The following is a 19,871-nucleotide window of genomic DNA, read 5'->3' on the forward strand; positions in this document are numbered from 1 at the left end:
TTAGAAAGGGCGGAGTCGTACGAGACCAAGAAGATTGCTTACACACTGGCCGTGGCCAGAGTGAGCAGGAGACCCAAGGCGGAATACAATCCGAGGCCTGTCGTAAAGGGTCTTGAGAAGATCTCTTAAAGGACTAAAAGTCCGAGCCATGCTCCAAGTTGGAAGTCTTCCTCCGACTAGGGCAGGGACGATCGTAGCTTCGCATGAGTGAGGAAAGATCCAGCGGGCAGGAAAAAGTTATTCCTTTAAGCCTGAAGGTCAGGGAAAGGCTGAGCGACAGGCTTCATTGCCGAGAGCGGAAAGGAGTCTCCTCTCGCCGAAAGGCAATAAGACCGTTATTGCTGGAGAAGAGGCCTCAAGGGAAGAGGTATATCTCCCACGGCACCAACCACCGAAGACTCTTCACTTTGCCTGGAAGACCCCTGCGGATGACTATCGCAGATGACGCGACCTCCGTACCGCGACTGTAGCGGGTTGTCTCTTCTTGAGGAGGAGGCGTAGTGTCTCCAGGCATGAAGTCGAAGCGACGCCCCGGTCCGGGAGAGATGTCGCAGTGTGGTTGTTTGAGTAGTCTGCGCCGTGGGAGAAGCTCTCCCGGGACTTCCGTCAGGGGAAGCAGAGGGTCTAGAAACTGTTCTGCGCATAGTCCCAGTGGAGCTCTCCCATTGAGAGGTTGACAGACAACCTGGTCTTGTTGAGACCCATTGTCCACAGACAAAAAGGAGGGAAGACGCAGGCGTCGAAGTTGTCCCACCATCACCGGAATGCATCTTGCCAGAGTCTCGGGGTCTGAGACTGGGGGTAAGAACAGCGGAAGCTTGAGGTTCCAAGCTGTCGCGATCAGGTCCCCCAGACCAGGACTTGCTGGTTACTCAAGGTCAAAGACCCCCAGGTACACTCTCTCTACGAGGCTCTGCTCGGATAGTCGGAGAGAACATTCCTTTGTCTGGAATGAGAGAGCCGATGGTGGTATTGAGATAATCTCAATCATCCCGGTATCTCTACTGCAAGATGTGAAGGTGTGAAAATGCGTCCCCTGCTGGTTAGAACACGCCAGAACCATGAAGTCGACGCGCACGGGGCGACTCGGCAGAAGCTGTAGGATCTTTAGAGGGGCCAGACTACGGCCCCTAAGCCTGCCTGAATGATTGAGAGGTATCTTTCAGGTCTTGACCATAGGCCTGGACCGGAACATGCCCCCCCCCCCCTTCCTTTGACGAGTCCGAGAACAGCATCAAGAATGTGGGGAAAGGACGAGAATATCCACTACCATCAAGAGGTTCCATAGGTCAACACCCATTGCAGGTCTAATAGTTCCGCTGGTCCCATAGGGGCCAGGAAGTCCGGTTAAACGTTGCCTGAAACCACCGGAACTTGGACCGCCCCACATGGAACTTATCCTGAGGGGACCGTTCGGACTATAGACGGGTCAATGAGGAAAGGAGACTAGGAAACGTTCCAAGGTAGGGCTGAAAGCTCTGCTTGACTGAGAACAGGTACTGCGACTCTCCTCAGTCTTGCCACAGTCAACTGAAAGGAAGGCTCGGAGGATGTGGCAACAGAATCTGGCGTCCCCAGGTGGTCACCCATCCAAGTACCGACCAGAACCGACGTTGCTTAACCTCGCTGGACAGACGAGAAGCGGGGTTTCCAACGTGGTAAGGCCGTTGACTCAATATCATGGCCAGATACTCCAGATGTTGAGGCAGAAGAAGAGAAGGCTCCAAGCAAAATACCATGAGCCCACACTCATGGTAAGCATCCGGAAGCTTGTCCCGGCGCTGAAGAAGGTCAAACCCGAGCCTACCGGAGTTGACCAGCCCTCCAAAAAGCAGAGGAGGCGGAAGTCTGCACCTGAGCGGCCATGAGGAAAGCAGGGAGAGTTCTCTGGGGAAAAAAACCTGCTATGCCACGGCAGGATAGCCATACTGCATCATAAGCAGGAATACTTGCAGTCTAGGCTGAATTCGACGAGCTCCCTGGAGGATGGATGGAATGGAAACTGAAAGTACCCGTCCTTCCGATCCAGAGTTTAAGGAGTCCTGTCGCCTCGTTACCAGTCTGATCGATTCTGCTGTTCTACGCTGGCCGAAGTTTGTCGACAAACTTGCTCAGGGCTGAGAGGTCGACTACGGAACTCCCCTCTCAGATCCTTCCTTACAAGAAAGGATCGACTGAAGAGGCCGGGGGTGAAGCCGTCGATGATCCTATGGAGGACCTTCGCCTAAGGTATGGATCATTCTGCCCAACCGGGCAACTCTTGCCGACGCTATGGCATAGAGGTTCAGAGACACTGAATTCGCTGACAGAGACGGCAGGCGCGATATCCTTGGCTGATCACAGAGATTGTGCGGGAATGGGCATCGGGAAGCTGTCATCCGGATGAGTAACCTTAAGCATCCTCCCGGCGAGAAACCTGCAATCCTAGAGTTCGTGAACTCTGCCGCTCCTTTTAGGACTATGCCCCCCCGGGGGAGCCTCCCGTGCCATCTGTTCCTGACAGGAGGAAACTGCAGTTGGACACCTTGTCCCAGTTGTCGTAGCCGATAACTTAGGCCGACGTGGTTGAAAGAAAAAGGCGCTGGAGCCCTGCAGAGTCTGGAAGAAAGCGCCTTGGAGGAGTGAAAACGGAAGTTGATTTCCTCCGCACAGCCGCTGTCTAAGTCTCTGTCCTTGGGCACAAACAAACTCTTCTCAAGGATGGAAGGGTGTCTGAGGTCGTCGACCTCCACAGATGAGACACCCGAAGGAAGCCCTCAGTCAGCGCGTCCAGATGGTACAACATCGAGCTTGTCCGCAAGTTAGATACTTAACGACGAAAGGCCAAGGTGCCTGAGCTCGAGAGGAGGAAAGTACCCATGATCTTCCTGTAGCTTCCTTGAACCAAACCTCGGGCCGTAACCGAGGAGGGAAAGGACCTGGTAAGCCCCCAGAGGAAGGGGTAAGCAGTCACCCCTTGGCCGATGGAGAAATCTCGAACGGAAAGCCCCCCCACCAAAAATCCTTCCAGGGAATGACGGGGAAGGGCTAACCCAGGTTCTGGAAAGAGGAGTGTTGCTCAGACCTCCCTGAAGTTTCTTCCTATTCTTGCAAGTGCCATGCTCTGCGTTTACGGGGTGAGGCCGTGTTCTGGAAATACGCTCCAGAAGAACTCGCCAGGCTGGCCATGCTGCGAAAACCCCAATGGGAATCGTGGTCGCAATCGCCCTGGAGCTCGCGCGATGGTAATTCAAAGATCTGCGCGTGGGCGAACGTGGAAGCGCCCATGCGCGGTCACGCAGGAACGCAAACGAAGGTGAGCGAAGGAGCGCAGAATGAGGGCGAGCGTGGTAGGAAGGGCGAGAGCTGGTGGTCGGCGAGCGATAACCCATAGACGAGCAATGGATACTGCAAGAATTAAGCCGACGTTCGTGCGAAGAAACACTGTCGGTTCGCGCGACGGAACACCGTCGGTTCGCGCGACGGAACACCGTCGGTTCGCGCGACGGAACACCGTCGGTTCGCGCGACGGAACACCGTCGGTTCGCGCGACGGAACACCGTCGGTTCGCGCGACGGAACACCGTCGGTTCGCGCGACGGAACACCGTCGGTTCGCGCGACGGAACACCGTCGGTTCGCGCGACGGAACACCGTCGGTTCGCGCGACGGAACACCGTCGGTTCGCGCGACGGAACACCGTCGGTTCGCGCGACGGAACACCGTCGGTTCGCGCGACGGAACACCGTCCGTCCGCGCGATGGAATACCGTTGGTTCGCGCGCGGGCGAACATTGGAGAGCATGTGCGCGGACGCGCATGAGCGTAGACGTGCAGGCACGTGGGCATGTGGGCGAACGGTCGCGCGGGCGCGCAGGCGAGCGGTCGCGCAGGCGAGCGGTCGCGCAGGCGAGCGGTCGCGCAGGCGAACGGTTGCGAAGGTGAACGGTCGCGCGGGCGAGCAGGCAAACGGTCGCGAGGGAGGGCAGGTGAATGAGCGCGAGTCCGAGGCGGCGAACGCAAGCGTTAGCGCGATGGCGAGTTAACGTGCTGCCGTGCGGGCAAGGAAGACCGCTGGCGATATGGATCAACAGGCGATCGGTGGTGAGCTGGTGAGCGCTAACGCGCAGGTTGGCAATGGCGCGTTGTGGCATGTTGACGCGTTGGCGAGCGATAGCGAGCAGCATGCGCAGGTGGGTGATCGCGCGATGGCGAGCAGCATGCGCAGGTGGGCGATCGCGCGATGGCGAGCAGCATGCGCAGGTGGGCGATCGCGCGATGGCGAGCAGCATGCGCAGGTGGGCGATCGCGCGATGGCGAGCAGCATGCGCAGGTGGGCGATCGCGCGATGGCGAGCAGCATGCGCAGGTGGACGATCGCGCGATGGCGAGCAGCATCCGCAGGTGGGCGATGGCGAGCAGCATCCGCAGGTGGGCGATCGCGCGATGGCGAGCAGCATGCGCAGGTGGGCGATGGCGCGATGGCGAGCAGCATCCGCAGGTGGGCGATGGCGCGATGGCGAGCAGCATCCGCAGGTGGGCGATCGCGCGATGGCGAGCAGCATCCGCAGGTGGGCGATCGCGCGATGGCGAGCAGCATCCACAGGTGGGCGATGGCGAGCAGCATGCGCAGGTGGGCGATGGCGCGATGGCGAGCAGCATGCGCAGGTGGGAGATGGCGCGATGGCGAGCAGCATGCGCAGGTGGGCGATGGCGCGATGGCGAGCAGCATGCGCATGTGGGCGATGGCGCGATGGCGAGCAGCATCCGCAGGTGGGCGATGGCGCGATGGCGAGCAGCATCCGCAGGTGGGCGATCGCGCGATGGCGAGCAGCATCCGCAGGTGGGCGATGGCGAGCAGCATCCGCAGGTGGGCGATGGCGAGCAGCATCCGCAGGTGGGCGATGGCGAGCAGCATCCGCAGGTGGGCGATCGCGCGATGGCGAGCAGCATCCGCAGGTGGGCGATGGCGAGCAGCATCCGCAGGTGGGCGATCGCGCGATGGCGAGCAGCATCCGCAGGTGGCCGATGGAGCGATGGCGAGCAGCATGCGCAGGTGGGCGATCGCGCGATGGCGAGCAGCATGCGCAGGTGGGCGATCGCGCGATGGCGAGCAGCATGCACAGGTGGGCGATCGCGCGATGGCGAGCAGCATGCGAGCTAGTAGCTGGCGAACCATGTTCCTTCAGAAGTGTCGGAGAACGTTGGCGTGCCGGCTGTAACACACGTGGGCGATCCAGAGATCGCCGAGAGAGAGGTGATCGCTGACGTGTAGAACGCTGTTGAATAGGCGATACTAAAATCGCCTGTGCGCGCTGGCGAGCAGGTGAACGCTGGCGAGCAGGTGATCGCTGGCGAGCTGATGATCGCTGGCGAGCTGATGATCGCTGGCGAGCTGATGATCGCTGGCGAGCAGAAGGCAACGCGTGGAAGCCTGCGCAAAGAAGAAGAGTCCTTGACCCAGACCTGAACCAAAGTTCTAGATCGCGAGGGCGAACGTGGGCGCACAGGGCGCGTAACAGGAACCAACAGGAACAGCAGGGATGATCATCATGAGAGCGCTGGCGAAAGGAGAGCGCTAGCGATCAGGAAGCGCTGATGAGCAGGAGAGCGCCTGTACGCTAACACTGAGAAGGAACAGGAGAGAACACAGCAGAAGGGCGCGCAGGGGAACCCTGACACGCCAGGGAAGAACCCCCGTGGGAGGCAACCCTTTGCCCCGAAGGGAACGTTGTCCGTCGGGAGACAGATGTCCATCGGAAGACCGTAGCCTGTCCGCCGGGAGACTGATGTCCGTTGGAAGACCGTTGTCCGTCGGGAAGACCATTGCCCGTCGGAAGACGAGATCAGACTGCTGTCCATCTGCACCAAGGCGGAAGATCAAGAAAAAGGAGTTGTAGGCTGCAAACGGAGATTCAAAAAGGCGCCTCTTAGCACCCTTATAGGGAGATGAGAGGCCCTTACGACGAGGTGGACGGTGGGCCTTACGGCGAGGGAGGCCAACAGCAACAGCAGCAGAAGAATCCTCTGAAGAGGAGTCTCTATGAGTGTACTCTCTCGCGAACGAAAGAGAAACACTTCGTAGAAGAGACTGGTCAGCCAGTGACCTAAAAGGAGCAATCCTCCGAAGAGGAGCTCCTGCAGTTGCCCAGCCCCTTGAACGAAACTGCAGGTGTGACCGCTCAGCACCAAGAGCATAGTCGCACGAAAAAAAGGCAAGAGAAGAACCCCCCAAAAGGAGAAAAACTCAAGCCTGGACAGGAAAAAACTTCCCTCGGAAGGGAAATTACCCACCCAAGGAGGCAAGCCTCCTGAGAGTTCTAAAATGAACTGGAGAGCTGTCCGTCGTCACGGGAGTACTTCCAGTAGAAGGAGACACGCCCCTGACGAAAATACAAGGGGGGAGGCAGCAACAGCCGAATCCCTAGGCCTCAACAAGACAGCTCACACCGTTGCCATATTACAGAAACGAACTAGATCGGTAACTGTAAAAAAATGAAACTAAAATCATTAGTACACATTCATTCCCCCGGGAAGGCTCCGAAGAGGAATCCCAAGGGAAAGGAAACAAGAATTACACAACAGGCACGTGCCCTCACAACCACTTACACTCACGGAAGGAGAGCTGTAACCAAAACAGAATTATAACAATTATAATTATGAAACTATGTAATTATGTAATTTAAAAATGAATGAACACTAAAGAAAGAACGAAACCCCGAAAGGAATCATTCTACAAGCTGAAAAAAAACAACTACAATTAGATTCATAAACTAATTGAGACAAACTTACGGCGTAGCAACCCCCCCACACGGAAAGGAAGCTACAAGGGCGTAGTAACACGTAGTAAAAGGGTGAACGACCTCAAGAGAGAGAGAGAGAGAGAAAGACCGAAGTCAAACTCGATCGCCACCCATAAAATTACGCCGTGGTGGCCTAACTGCCGAGGACACCACGTAGAAATCGTACACTACACACACAAATCTGAAAAGGAAACTTACTGATTTCTATACTCAAATATATATACAAACATGAAAACATGTTTACATATATACTGAGTAAAAGAAAAGTAAGCGATTAAGTAAAGACAAAACAAACAATGGCTGCCAAGAGAGGACCAAGACAGAGACGTCTGTCACAGTCCGAGCCAAAAGTGAAAGTGAGCATTCATCTGTGTGTGAGGGGGGGGAGGGGTAGCTAGCTACCACTCCCCTACCCCCCCCCCCCCGCTAACTAGCGCAGGGATAATACACCCTCGTTAAATTCTAATGGCTCGCCATTTCAGCTGCGCTAAAAGGTAAACCCAATGTAAATAGCATGGTTTGTATTTCGGTAACGGAACAATTGTATTTTTCCTAACCATACAAACCTTAGTTATTTACATTGGGTATTACTTTCGGCGTAGCTGAAATGACGAACCATTAGATTTTAACGAGGGTTTCCTACCCCCGCGCTAGTTTGCAAGGGTAGGGGGAGGGGTAGCTCGCTACCCCTCCCTCCCTCACACACCGGTGAAATGTCTCACTTCACTTAGAGGTAGGACTTGTCTTGGGGGACAGGGCTGGCGGGCAAATATGTGTAAATAGCTAAGGTTTGTATGGTTAGGAAAAATACAAATTATCTTCGAATTTGTCATTTGTTCCGTAACCGAAATACAAACCACGCTATTTACATTGGGTGACTTACCCCTTAGGAAGGGTGGAAAGTCCCCAGCCATACTGGCTTTGGCTTTACCCGGGGACTCAGAATCCGAGTGAGTCGCACTCGAGAAAAGGAGTCCCTGCACCTCACAAGTTCCTTGCTCCGCAAGGAAACGTGTGGCCTACATAAGCTTGTGTGTGAAGGAAGAAAGTGTGACCCGTCCTAGGCAGTTGACCTGGAGTTCCAGAAGGAACTCTGGGTTAGGACGTTCCCAATACCACCTCGTCAGGGTATGGGGGACGCGACAGTATTGACTCAATACTCGGAACACAAGGAAGCATGGTTTACCTGCAGAGGTTTGAGGTCAGCTATGCAAAGACCAGGATGCTGCTTCCCCAGTAGAGGGGACGATGAAGAAAGAAGTAAGGGCCAGACATACTTCTTTCGTTCATGCAGTCTAAAACCTGATAACAATGCCCTCAACCTTCTGCTACCTGTCCAAAAAGGAGCCTGAGGTTAGACCAGCTGTTGTGTAGCCACCACAGAGCGATAGAAACATATCGATACTCCTGTGGGTCACGTCCTGCAGGAAGCGGGGTGCGAAGGTCATTAGATGCTTCCAGACTCCAGCTTGTAGCACCTGCGTCACAGAGTAGTTCTACTCGAAGGCGAGGGACGTTGCGATGTATCCGACATCGTGTTGTAGGGCGACGTGACGGGGGAGGGTCTGGATTCAGGTCAAGATGAATGCCCTTGAGTCCGAGCTGAAGAGGTATACTGGTGACTCTCCCCTGTGTCCTCCCTGTGCTCCCAAACCGGCTTGCACGTGAGGACAAACTGCAGCTGTTCTCAAAGATAACCCCTCGATTCCTTTACTGGCAAGAAGGTTTGGGTCATCTGATACAGAACGGAGACTCGAAATCTTGAAGGAGTCGAACCGAAGGTCCGGGACTCCAAGATTCTGAGTCTAGAAAACAACTCAGGAGCGAACCTGAATGTTGCCTTCCCCTATTCTCTTGAAAGGGCGGAGTCGTACGAGACCATGAAGATTGCTTACACACTGGCCGAGGCCAGAGTGAGCAGGAGCACCGTCCCCCAAGACGGAATACGATCAGAGGCCTGACGTACTGGTTCTTGAGAAGATCTCTTAAGGGACTAAAGAGTCCGAACCATGCTCCATGGAGGAGGTCTCACTCCGACTGGGGGCAGGGACGTTCGCAGCTTCGCATGAGCGAGAAAGGTCCAGCGGGAAGGAAAAAGTCTATTCCTTTCAGCCTGAAGGCCAGAGAAAGGTTGAGCGATAGGCTTCACTGCCGAGAGCGGAAAAGAGTTTCCTCCCGCCGAAAAGCAATAACTCCGTTATTGCTGGAGAAAAAGGCCTCAAGGGAAGAGGTATCTCTCCCACGACACCAACCACAGAAGACTCTCCACTTCGCCTGGTAGACCCCTGCGGATGACTATCGCAGATGACGCGACCTCCGCTCCGCGACTGTAGCGGGTTGTCTCTTCTTGAGGGGACGGCGTAGTATCTCCAGGCGTGAAGTCGAAGCAATGCAACGGCTCATGAAAGATGTTGTAGTGTGGTTGTTTGAGTAGCCTGTGTCGTGGAAGAAGCTCTCCCGGGAGTTCCGTCAGGGGAAGCAGAAGGTCCGGAAACCGTTCTGCGTATAGTCACAGTGGAGCTCTCAGGGCCATCGAAAGGTTGACAGACAACCTGGTCTTGTTGAGACCCATTCTCAACAGACAACAATGGTGGGAAGACGTAGGCGTCGATGTTGTCCCACCGTCACCGGAAAGCATCTTGCCAAAGAGTCTTGGGGTCTGAGACTGGGGGGAAGAACAGCGGAAGCTTGAAGTTCCAGGCTGTCGTGATCAGGTCCCCCAGGCCAGGACTTGCTAGTTACTATAGGCCAAAGACCCCCAGGTACTCTCTATCTGTGAGGCTCTGCTCAGATAGTCGGAGAGAACATTCCTCTGCCCGGAATGAGCGAGCCGATAGTGGTATTGAGAGGACCTCGGATCATCTCAGTATCTCTACTGCAAGATGCGAAAGTATAAAAATGCGCCTCCCTGCTGGTTGGAATACGCCAGTACCATGAAGTCGTCGCGCACGGAGCGACTCGGCAGGATCTGTAGGATCTGTAGAGGGGCCAGACTACGGCCCCTAAGCCTGCCTGAATGATGGGGAGGTACCCTTCAGGTCCTAACCATAGGCCTGAACCGGAACATGACCGCCCCCCCCTTTTCTTTGACGAGTCCGAAAACAGCATCAAATGTGGGGAAATGACGAGAATATCCACTCCCATGCAAGAGGTTCCATAGGTCAACCCATTGCCGGTCTAAACGTTCCGCAGGTCCCATAGGGACCAGAAAGTCCGGTTAATCGTTGCTTGGATACCACCGGAACTTGGGCCGCCTCACAGGGAACTTATCCTGAAGCGACCATTCGGAACTAGACGGGTCAATGAGGAAAAGAGACCCAGGAAACGTTCCAAGATAGGGCTGAAAGCTCTCCTTGACTGAGAACAGGAACTGCGACTCTCCTCAGCCTTGCCACAGTCAACTGAAGGGAAGGCTCGGAGAAGGAGTCAACAGCATCTGGTGTTCCCAGGCGGTCACCCATCCAACGTTGCTTAACTTCGCTGATTAGACGAGAAGTGGTGTTTTCAACGTGGTATGGCCGTTGACTCAATATGATGGCTAGATACTCCAGATGTTGAGGCAGAAGTAGAGAAGGCTCCTAGCAAATTACCATGATCCCTCACTCTTGGTAAAGTCCCGGAAGCTTGTCCCGGTGTCGAAGAAGGTCGAAACCGAGCCTACCGGAGTTGACCAGACCTCCATAAAGCGAAGGAGGCGGAAGCCTGCTCCTGAGCGGCCATGAGGAAAGCAGGGAGAGTTCTCTGGGGAAAAACCTGTGATGCCGCGGCGGGATCGCCACACTGCATCTTAAGCAGGAACACCTGTAGTCTAGGCTGAATTCCAAGAGCTTCCTGGAAGATGGATGGAATGGAACCTGGAAGTACCCGTCCTCCCGATCCAGGGCCTAAGGAGTCCTGCAGCCTCGATACCAGTCTGATCGACTCTGCTGTTCCACGCTGGATGAAGTTTGTTCAACAAACTTGATCAGAGCTGAGAGATCGACGACGGAACTCCCGACTCAGATGCTTTCCCAGAAGAAAGGATCGACTGAAGAAGCCGGGAGGGAAGCCGTCGACGATCCTATGGAGGACCTTCTCCTAAGGCATGGATCCTTCTGCCCAATGGGCAAACCTCTTGCCGACCCCATGGCATAGAGGCTCAGTGACACTGGATTCGCTGACAGCGAAGGAGAGATGGTAAGAGCGAGGCGCGATATCCTTGGCTGATCACGGAGATCAAGCAGGAATCGGCATCGGGAGGCTGTTATCCGGACGAGTAACCTTAGGCATCCCCCCAGAGTGAGACCTGCAAGGGGGATTGCCAATCCTAGAGTTTGTGAACTTGCCGGTCCCTCTAGGATTATGCCCCCCCGGGAGAGTCTCCCGTGCTACCTGTCCCTGACAGGAGGGGACTGCTATTGTACACCTTGTCTTAGCTGCCGTAGCCGGTTCCGATAACTTAGGCTGACGAGGCTGAATGAAGAGGCGTCAGAGGCCTGCAGGGTCTGGAAGTAAGCGCCTTGGAGGAGTGAAAACGGAATTCGACTTCCTTCGACCAACAACAGTCCACCATTTCTCCGTCCTTGGGCTCAAAACAAGCTCTTCCCAAGGATGGGAGAGCGTCTGAGCTTGTTGACATTCACGGATGAGACACCCGAGAGGAAGCCCTCGGACACTGCGTCTAGATGCTCCAACATCAAGGTTGCCCGCAAGTTCGAAACTTGGCGACGGAAGGCAAAGGTGCTTGAGCCCGAGAGGAGGAAAGTAACCAAGGTCTTCCTGGGGCTTCCTGGTACAAAACCTTGGGTCGCAACCAAGGAGGGAAAGGCCTGGTAAGCCCCTTCCACGAGAGGTGAAGAGGAAGGGCTAAACCAGTCACCCCTTGCCCGACGGAGAAATCTCGAAAGGAAAACTCCCTGGCAAGACCCCTCCAGGGAATAACGAAGAGAAAGGACTAACCCAGGTTCTGGAAAGAAGAATGTTGCACAGACCTCCCTGAAGATTCTTCCTGCTCTAGCACGAGCCATGCTCGCGTTTACGGGGTGGAGACCGTGTTCTGGAAATACGAGCTCCAGAAGACTCGCCAGGCTGGCTGTGTTGCGAAACCCCGACGGGAATCGCGGTCGCAATCGCCCTAGCGCTCGGGCGATGGTAAATTAATGGTTCACGCGTGGGCGAACGTGGAAGCGTCCGTGCGCGGGCACGCAGGAGCGCAGACGAAAGTGCGCGAGGGAGCGCAGACGAAAGTGCGCGAGGGAGCGCAGACGAAAGTGCGCGAGGGAGCGCAGAAGGAGGGCGAGCGTGGTTGGAAGGGTGAGAGCTGGCGGTCGGAATCCAACAGTTCACAGGCGAGCGACGACACGTAGGCAAGCGATGGCTTACTGCAGGAATCGAGCTGGCGCTCGCGCGATGAGACACCGTTGGTTCACGCGATGGAACACCGTTGGTTTGCGCAATGGAACAACGTTGGTTCGCGCGATAGAATACCGTTGGTTCGCGAGCGGGTGAACATTGGAGCGCATGTGCACAGGCACGTGGGCGTGCGGACGCGCGGGCACGTGGGCGTGCGGTCGCGCGGGCACGTGGTTGCGCAGGCACGTGGGCGTGCGGTCGCGCGGGCACGTGGGCGTGTGGTCGCGCAGGCGCGCGGGCGAGCGCAGGCACGTGGGCGCACAGGCGGTCGGGAGACCGATGCCGCGTAGGCGGGCGATGGCGTGTTGACGAGCGATGGCGCGTCTTGGCGAGCGATGGCCCGTAGGCGAGTGAAGGCGCGTCGGCAAGCGATGGCGCGTTGGCAAGCGACGGCGCGTTGGCGAGCGGTGGTGCGTTAACAAAACGCTAGCGCGCAGGCGAAGAATCGCGCGGGCGCGTAGGAGATCGCTGACGCATAAGAGACTAGGGATGGTTAGCACGCATCGCGCTAATCAGAAGGCGCGCAGGTGCATCAGGAAGATGAGCGCTGATGCGAGCTGTCAATCAGGCGATCCTGGACGGTCAGGAAAAAACCGCTGGCGCCCATTGGTGCGTGGCAGGAAAGGGCGCGCAGATGTGCGCTGGCGATTGAAGAAAGCTGAAGGACAGAAGTAAAGGTGAGCGCTGGCGAGCAGGAGGAAGATCTACGGCAAGACTCAGCTACCGGAGATCGTGGTCCACAGCAGGCGAGCGCTAGATCGCTACTGATGGTGTCCAGGGGACCTGAAACGCGTGGAAGATCGATAGCGCGGGCGGTCAGGAGATCGCTGACGTGCTGGGGATCGTTGACGCGCTGGGGATCGTTGACGCGCAGGAGATCGCTGACGAGCAGGCGAACGTTGACGCGTCTGTGGTCGCTGGTGTTCGCTGGCGAGCAGAAGGGCGATGCGTGGAAACCTGTGCGTACAGTAGCTTAGAAGCACGCGTAGGCGACCGCGAGCGTTGCTGCGCTGGAGCAGGCTGACGAGCCGGATCGCAAGGGCGAGGAGAAGAAGAGTCCTTGTCCGTCCAAGACCTGAACCGAAGTTCTAGGTCGCGCGGGTGAACGTGGGCGCGTATCAGGAACTGGAAGTGCAGGTGCGCTCTGACGGGCAGGAGATCTAGAGCGCTCAGGAGACCGATGGCACGCAGGGCGCACAACAGGAACAGCAGGATGTTCGGAGTCCTCAGGAGAGCGCTGGCGAGCAGTGGGGCGATGATAATCAGGAGACTGACGAGCAGGAGAGCGCCTGTGCGCTAACACTGCAGAAGGGCGTGCAGGGGAACCCTGACACGCAAGGGAAGCACCCACCGTGTGAGGCAACCCTTTGCCCCAAAGGGACTGTTGCCCGTCGGATGACGAGGTCAGACTGCTGTCCATCTGCACCAGGGGCGGAAGGTCAAGAAGGCGTTGGAGATCGATCCCCGGAGAGATCTAAGGAGGTAGGAGCTGCAGGCTGCATACGGAGAAGATTCAAAAAGGCGCCTCTTAGCACCCTTATAGGGAGACGGGAGGCCCTTACGACGTAGCGGACGGTGAGCCTTATAGCGAAGGCGGCCAACAGCAACAACAGCAGAAGAGTCCTCCGAAGAGGAGTCTCTATGAGTGTACTCCCTCGCGAACAAAAGAGAAACACTTCATAGAAGAGACGGGTCAGCCAGTGACCTAAAAAGAGCAATCCTCCGAAGAGGGGCTCCTGCAGTTGCCCAGCCCCTTGAGCGAAACTGCAGGTGCGACCGCTCAGCACCAAGAGCATAGTCGCACGAAATAAAGGCAAGAGGAGAACCCCCCAAAGGAGAAAAAACTCAAGCCTGGACAGGAAAACTTCCCTCGGAAGGAAAGTTACCCACCCAAGGAGGCGAGCCTCCTGAGAGTTCTAAAATGAACTGGAGAGCTGTCAATCGTCACGGGAGTACTTCCAGGAGAAGGAGACACGCCCCTGACGAAGATCTATAGGGGAGGCAGCAACAGCCGAATCCCCATGCCTCAACAAGACAGCTCACTCCGTTGTCACATTACAGAAACGAACTAGATCGGTAACTGTGAAAAATAAAAACAAAAATCATTAGTTAACATTCATTCCCCCGCGAAGGCTCTGAAGAGGAATCCCGAGGGAAAAGAACACAAGAATTACACAACAGGCACGTGCCCTCACAACCACTTACACTCACGGAAGGAGAGCTGTAACCAACACAGAATTATAACAATTATAATTATGTAATTATGTAATTTAAAAATGAATGAACACTAAATAAAGAACGAAAACCCCGAAAGGAATCGTTCTACAAAAGCTGAAAAATCAACAAATACAATTAGATTCATAAACTAATTGAGACAAAACGTACGGCGTAGCAACCCCACCCACACGGGAAGGAAGCTACTCAGACGTAGTAAAGGTAACGTAGTAAAGGGTGAACGACCTCAAAAGAGAGAGAGAAAGACCGTAGTCAAACTCGATCGCGACCCAAAAATATTACACCGTGGTGCCCTAACTGCCGAGGGCTCCATGGAGATATCGTACACTACACACACAAGCACAAACTCTGAAAAGGAAACTTACTGATTTCTATACTCAAATATATACATAAACACAAAAAATGTTTACATATATATTGAGTAAAAGAAAAGTAAGTGATTAAGTAAAGACAAAACAAATAATGGCTGCCAAGCGAGGACGAAGACAGAGACGTCTGTCCATTGTCCGAGCCAAAAGTGAAGTGGGACATTTCACCGGTGTGTGAGGGAGGGAGGGGTAGCAAGCTACCCCTCCCCCTATCCCTGCTAACTAGCGCGGGGTAGGAAACCCTCGTTAAAATCTAATGGCTCGTCATTTCAGCTACGCCAAAAGTAATACCCAATGTAAATAGCGTGGTTTGTATTTCGGTTACGGAACAATTTGCATTTTACTCTTTGGTAAAAAGATATCTTCACAATTATCTGAAAACCAAAGTATACGCTCTCTCAAATGAAATGAACTCCGTAGAGAGAGACTTACAATTCTGTCAATGGTTTGAATGGGAATGCAAAAGTCACTGAATCCCATATAATGCAACAAAATATCAAATATTACCTTAATAGATACATTTATAAATTAAAATAAACCCTTAAATTAAGGGGTTCCAATAAAAGGCGAATTATCACCCGTACCCATGGGAACATCTACAATTAATATACGAACAATTTTAGTAATCCAAAAACCACCAAGTAAACAACGATACATAGAATTGTGCGCTACATAGATTGTAAAGAATACTGCATCGTATAAACATTAACTGAACTGTAACTTCCTTTAATCTCTGACTAAGGAAAAATACTGAAAGGACCAATTAATTGCAAAATAAAATGTTCCTTTTATTTAGTACAACTTAAAAACTTGAGATGTAAGAAGAATATACTATTCATAAAAATCGCTACAAAACATTGTAATATTGTAACGATACTGACAACTGCGTAACAAAAATAAACTGAACGCTAGTTAATCTTTGCAAACAAATTGAAGATTATCTAAACAAAAATTATTAAAAGGATAAAATTTTCTTAAAATAACAATCCTTTAATTTAATTTATAACTTAATACTTCAAAAGAAAGTATTCACTTATCATTCTTTGTAAAAAAGCAAGACAGACTTTTAGCCTACGGATAAGGCTGTGACGTCATCAATGGACGAGATATTTACATCCCGCCCTTAGGCTTTCGTGAGGTTTAAAATAGGTTGAAAAACCTTCTAATCCTTCCTTTTAAGTTATAAATATGTGATCACAGATCAAATAAAACAAATAAGCGAAAACCCAAACTCAAAAAAGGTTAATACATCACCAAATAACGTCCAAACAGAGTAAGAAAACAAGAGAGAATTTCCAATAGTACAGATCTGAAGTGGTTTGGTATAGTTCTACCTGTAGTACCGCGAGGGCGCTAGTGTACACCTGGCATATCAGCGATAAGCCGCGCGAGATTTTGAATTTTCTGCCGGGGCGTCCAGGGGTTTTAGCCATTCTTATATAACCAGCGGGTAAGTTTTATATTTAAAAACTATAACTCATTTGTTTTTTAAAGAGGAGGGGAGATGGTCCCTTCAAAAGCTCAAAATAAATTAAATTTGTCGTAGATTGTGGGTTTATTTCATTTATATGTACACGGAAAATTTTGTTACTGTACAGTTAATGGGGAAAACTGCAAATCCCTTGTAAAAATCCTCCGACATTACCAATATTCAAAATGCTAGAAAAAGCAAATAATTAAAACAGCCAAACGAGGATGCCGAAAAGTATGTCAGCGTAGTGCTCTTCACCAGCCAAAGTCAAAGTGAAGGTTAAACCTCCTGGGTGACCCAGCAGTCATCTGTTTACCTTGTTAATAAGCTTAATAGGTGTTTCCCGTTCCCCTGAAGTTATACTCCCATTAAGGTCGAAGGTTTATATAACATGTAGGAAGAACGCCGGTTACCCACTGGTGTTACCCATAATTGTTTTCATATGGAATGGTAGGAAAATTCATGAACATTTGGTTTGCGCTATCATTCATGGTTAGAAAAATATATGGTCTATGTATTTGGCTAGAAATAAATCATCATATACTGCATATGCTATTTTTTTTTAATTGTCTGGTCCTTCTGGCCAGACACAGGCTCTACATAATTAGACTGTAGGCGCTAGTGTTCCTTCTCTGTTTATGATTACAATGGAACCTTTTCTAAAAAGATAAAAGAAAAAAAAAAACATTTTGAGTTGTAAAAATATCTTTTTCATTACATTAATTAACTCCTTTTTCTTCCACAACTGGGGCTATTGAACTGTATTAACCTTGCATTCTCAATATAATCATCGGCAAATTAACAATCTTTCTGCTCCTCAAACATGGTAAGACATTTAAGTTAAGGTAAGAAGACATATCCTATTTAGGTAATAGCTACCCAATACCTTGAGGTTACGATACATTATCACAAGGGCTTTCCAGTGGGCACAACCACAAACCCAAGTAGGTATGGGCAAGGTATCCTACGTTAGGTTAGGTGGGGAACCTTGAGGGATTTTCCTAGGTTTGTTTCCTTGGTGTATTGTGGTTTTCGTACTCTATTTTGATGTTTAAAGCACTTTTGATAACTTTGTAAAGGGTTACTTTTAGGTTTTGGTCATGGCTAATCCAATTTCTGACACCAGTGACTTGATATAAAAATCACTTGAAATGTGAGAATTCGCATAAAAAAAACATATTTAAAAGTCACTTGGTTTATATATCTACTCCCACTAGTAACCAACAGAGTCTGACATAAAATACTGATACAGGTTAAACTTATTAACACCATAGGCCTAACTACTTCCCAACCCTAGGCTGAGCTACTTACATTGTAGGTAAGCTGTAGTCCATGGTATTTACCTCGGCTACTCATTAGTCCGAAGTACTGTTTGCTCTAGATCTTGAGTCTACATTATTCCCGCTAAATGCACTATCGTAAATACGGTCACTATTCACTAAATAATTAACAAGGACGACAACGAACTGAACACTAACTTTCTCGTTTGATTTGGATTTCGGTCTTTAGTACTGTGGCACGCCGCAAAGAGCATTGTCTGATTCTGTGTGGTAGATCATTTATTTCCAAATATCACTCACAGGAACAATAATAATGATTTCTATTGACATATTATGTACTTTTGGATGAACAATTATGAATATTCAAAACAACATACGGATCATTCTTTGTTATATTGAATCACTTATTATAACAAAATATGTTACAGATAAGAAGCGGTTCTATTTACTGATAAAATATTCAGCTTCGTGGAATTGGGGTCTAAATGTTTTGATATAAGTTATTTATTTACATTTGAAATAAGACTCAAAGTAACATACTTTGAAAAATTATAAGATATGTTTTATAGAAAACTATAATATATAATAAAGTTTTAATTATTTTTCAATTCCCCAAAGCAAAGGTATATGAATTAGTTTTATTGAAATCAAAGTCACCTTAAGTTTTAACATGTCTGAGGTCTCTAAGTCTAACCTCCTCTTTAGTCTTTACCGTCCATTAGTGGCCTGTTGGTGTAAACAAAACGACTCAACGAGCTTCTTCTACAAATTTAACTTATTCATCACTGTAGCATATTGTCGGCATATATTATATTTGTGAATTATAATTGAGCCCTTGTTTAAATTTTTCAAAGAATCACGATGATACCTTTGGTGAGGGTCACTGTGGGATGAAATAGTCTGCACTAGGATCGATGTTCATCCTAAACCAAGGTAAGAGATAGGTTAATCTGTAAAATGGTAGGATCTTTTTTCCCTTTAGCTCGTAAACAATTTTATTTTCAGATTTCTTGATATGGTGAAAATATCTATTCAGCACCTACTGTAAGTGCACTAGGGTAAAACCTCAAGAGTTACAATACGAGGTAAGAATTATAGGCCTATAGGTGGGACAGCGTCACAGCAAGATGGAATAATGGAAGTAGGAATGTAAGTTAACTAGAAGTATGTAGAGCAAGTGTAGCTTAGGGAGCGAAGGAACATTGCAAAGACCCGTAAGTAATGTGTGCAGTGCACTGCGTGAGGTGCATTAATGGCCATAGCTCAGGAAAGTGGTCACGACCTCAGTCCTCATTATTTTTGAACAAAAAATGAGTCATGAGAGCCTTGACAAGACTAGATATAGGCTAAGGTAAATACAAGTTATGTATGTTGTAATAGAAATTGTAGCGTACCTAATCATTGCCATAGGTTAAGTCAGGTCTACAAGGTTGAACGGTTTGTCGAACGCGGTTCGATAGACGTGTTTGACGTGATGTTCAAATGTATGAACAGGGTATTTTGTAGTTGAACACGGGTTCGACGAACTGTTCAACCGTATAGACCCCGCTTAACTTGGGCCTGTGGTAAGTAGTAAAGGCTGTTGGTGATTGGGAGTTATACAGTATGATAAAATCTACCTCCACACTGTTATAAGTATTCCTCGAACCCTCCCGTTCCTCCCTAACCCATCTTAGGACAAATTACCCTAAGGGATCATCTTTTTGCAAACCATCATTCACCTGACCAGATAAAGAATGCTGTAGGCTATCCCTATTGATAGTATACCCAAGTATCTTTGAATGGTGCATGAGTAAAGTTTCACCCAATATTCACCCTTTAGTTACGTCAGCCCAAACAAGGCATATGTTTCTACTGACCTATGATGCAGTGCGCATACTCATAGTATTTTAAGGTATCTCTTAGTAGTTCATGATAAAGTTATAGCCTACAATATGTTTACGTTTAAAGGTTATCTACCAGATAACTAGTATAATTTTCATATGGGTCTGGTTTTGTGTTTTTCTGATCGATTGTAGAATATGCAGAATATGACGTTGCCTACACCAATCATCAACTCATTGTAATAGGCAATCTGTTATTTTATAAAGAAACCATGATTACTGATATTTCTGTCTTATTTTTTTTTAATAATAATGTAATTTGATTTTTTTGAGGCTACTGTATACCGCTTTGATGGTAAACGAAATGTAAAAGTTTTAAATTTGAAAGATTCTGAAAGAAAATCAAGGGAGGACTAGGTCTATATGCTGTTAATGGGAAAATTGCAGTCTAGAATTTTTCGATGTTGCTTCTATAGAAAAGGCGAGATGTAATTACAGTAATACCTTTCATTACGTCGGTTCAAC

The 19,871-nt window shown here is 50.4% G+C and overlaps 1 long non-coding RNA gene and 1 pseudogene across 1 annotated transcript in view; one reads left to right on the forward strand and one right to left on the reverse strand.

The window, feature by feature from the left end:
* Positions 1-1,553: 1,553 nt before the first annotated feature.
* On the reverse strand, positions 1,554-1,672 carry LOC137653865 (5S ribosomal RNA; annotated as a pseudogene).
* A 16,607-nt stretch (positions 1,673-18,279) lies between these two features.
* The window catches only part of LOC137653495 (uncharacterized), a 551,696-nt gene continuing 550,104 nt past the window's right edge, over positions 18,280-19,871 (forward strand). The window contains exon 1 of the long non-coding RNA XR_011046493.1: positions 18,280-18,456. This is a non-coding gene — a long non-coding RNA (uncharacterized lncRNA). The remainder of the gene's footprint in view (positions 18,457-19,871) is intronic.

The sequence above is a fragment of the Palaemon carinicauda genome, chromosome 14, assembly GCF_036898095.1.
Source record: "Palaemon carinicauda isolate YSFRI2023 chromosome 14, ASM3689809v2, whole genome shotgun sequence".
Lineage (NCBI taxonomy): Eukaryota > Metazoa > Arthropoda > Malacostraca > Decapoda > Palaemonidae > Palaemon > Palaemon carinicauda.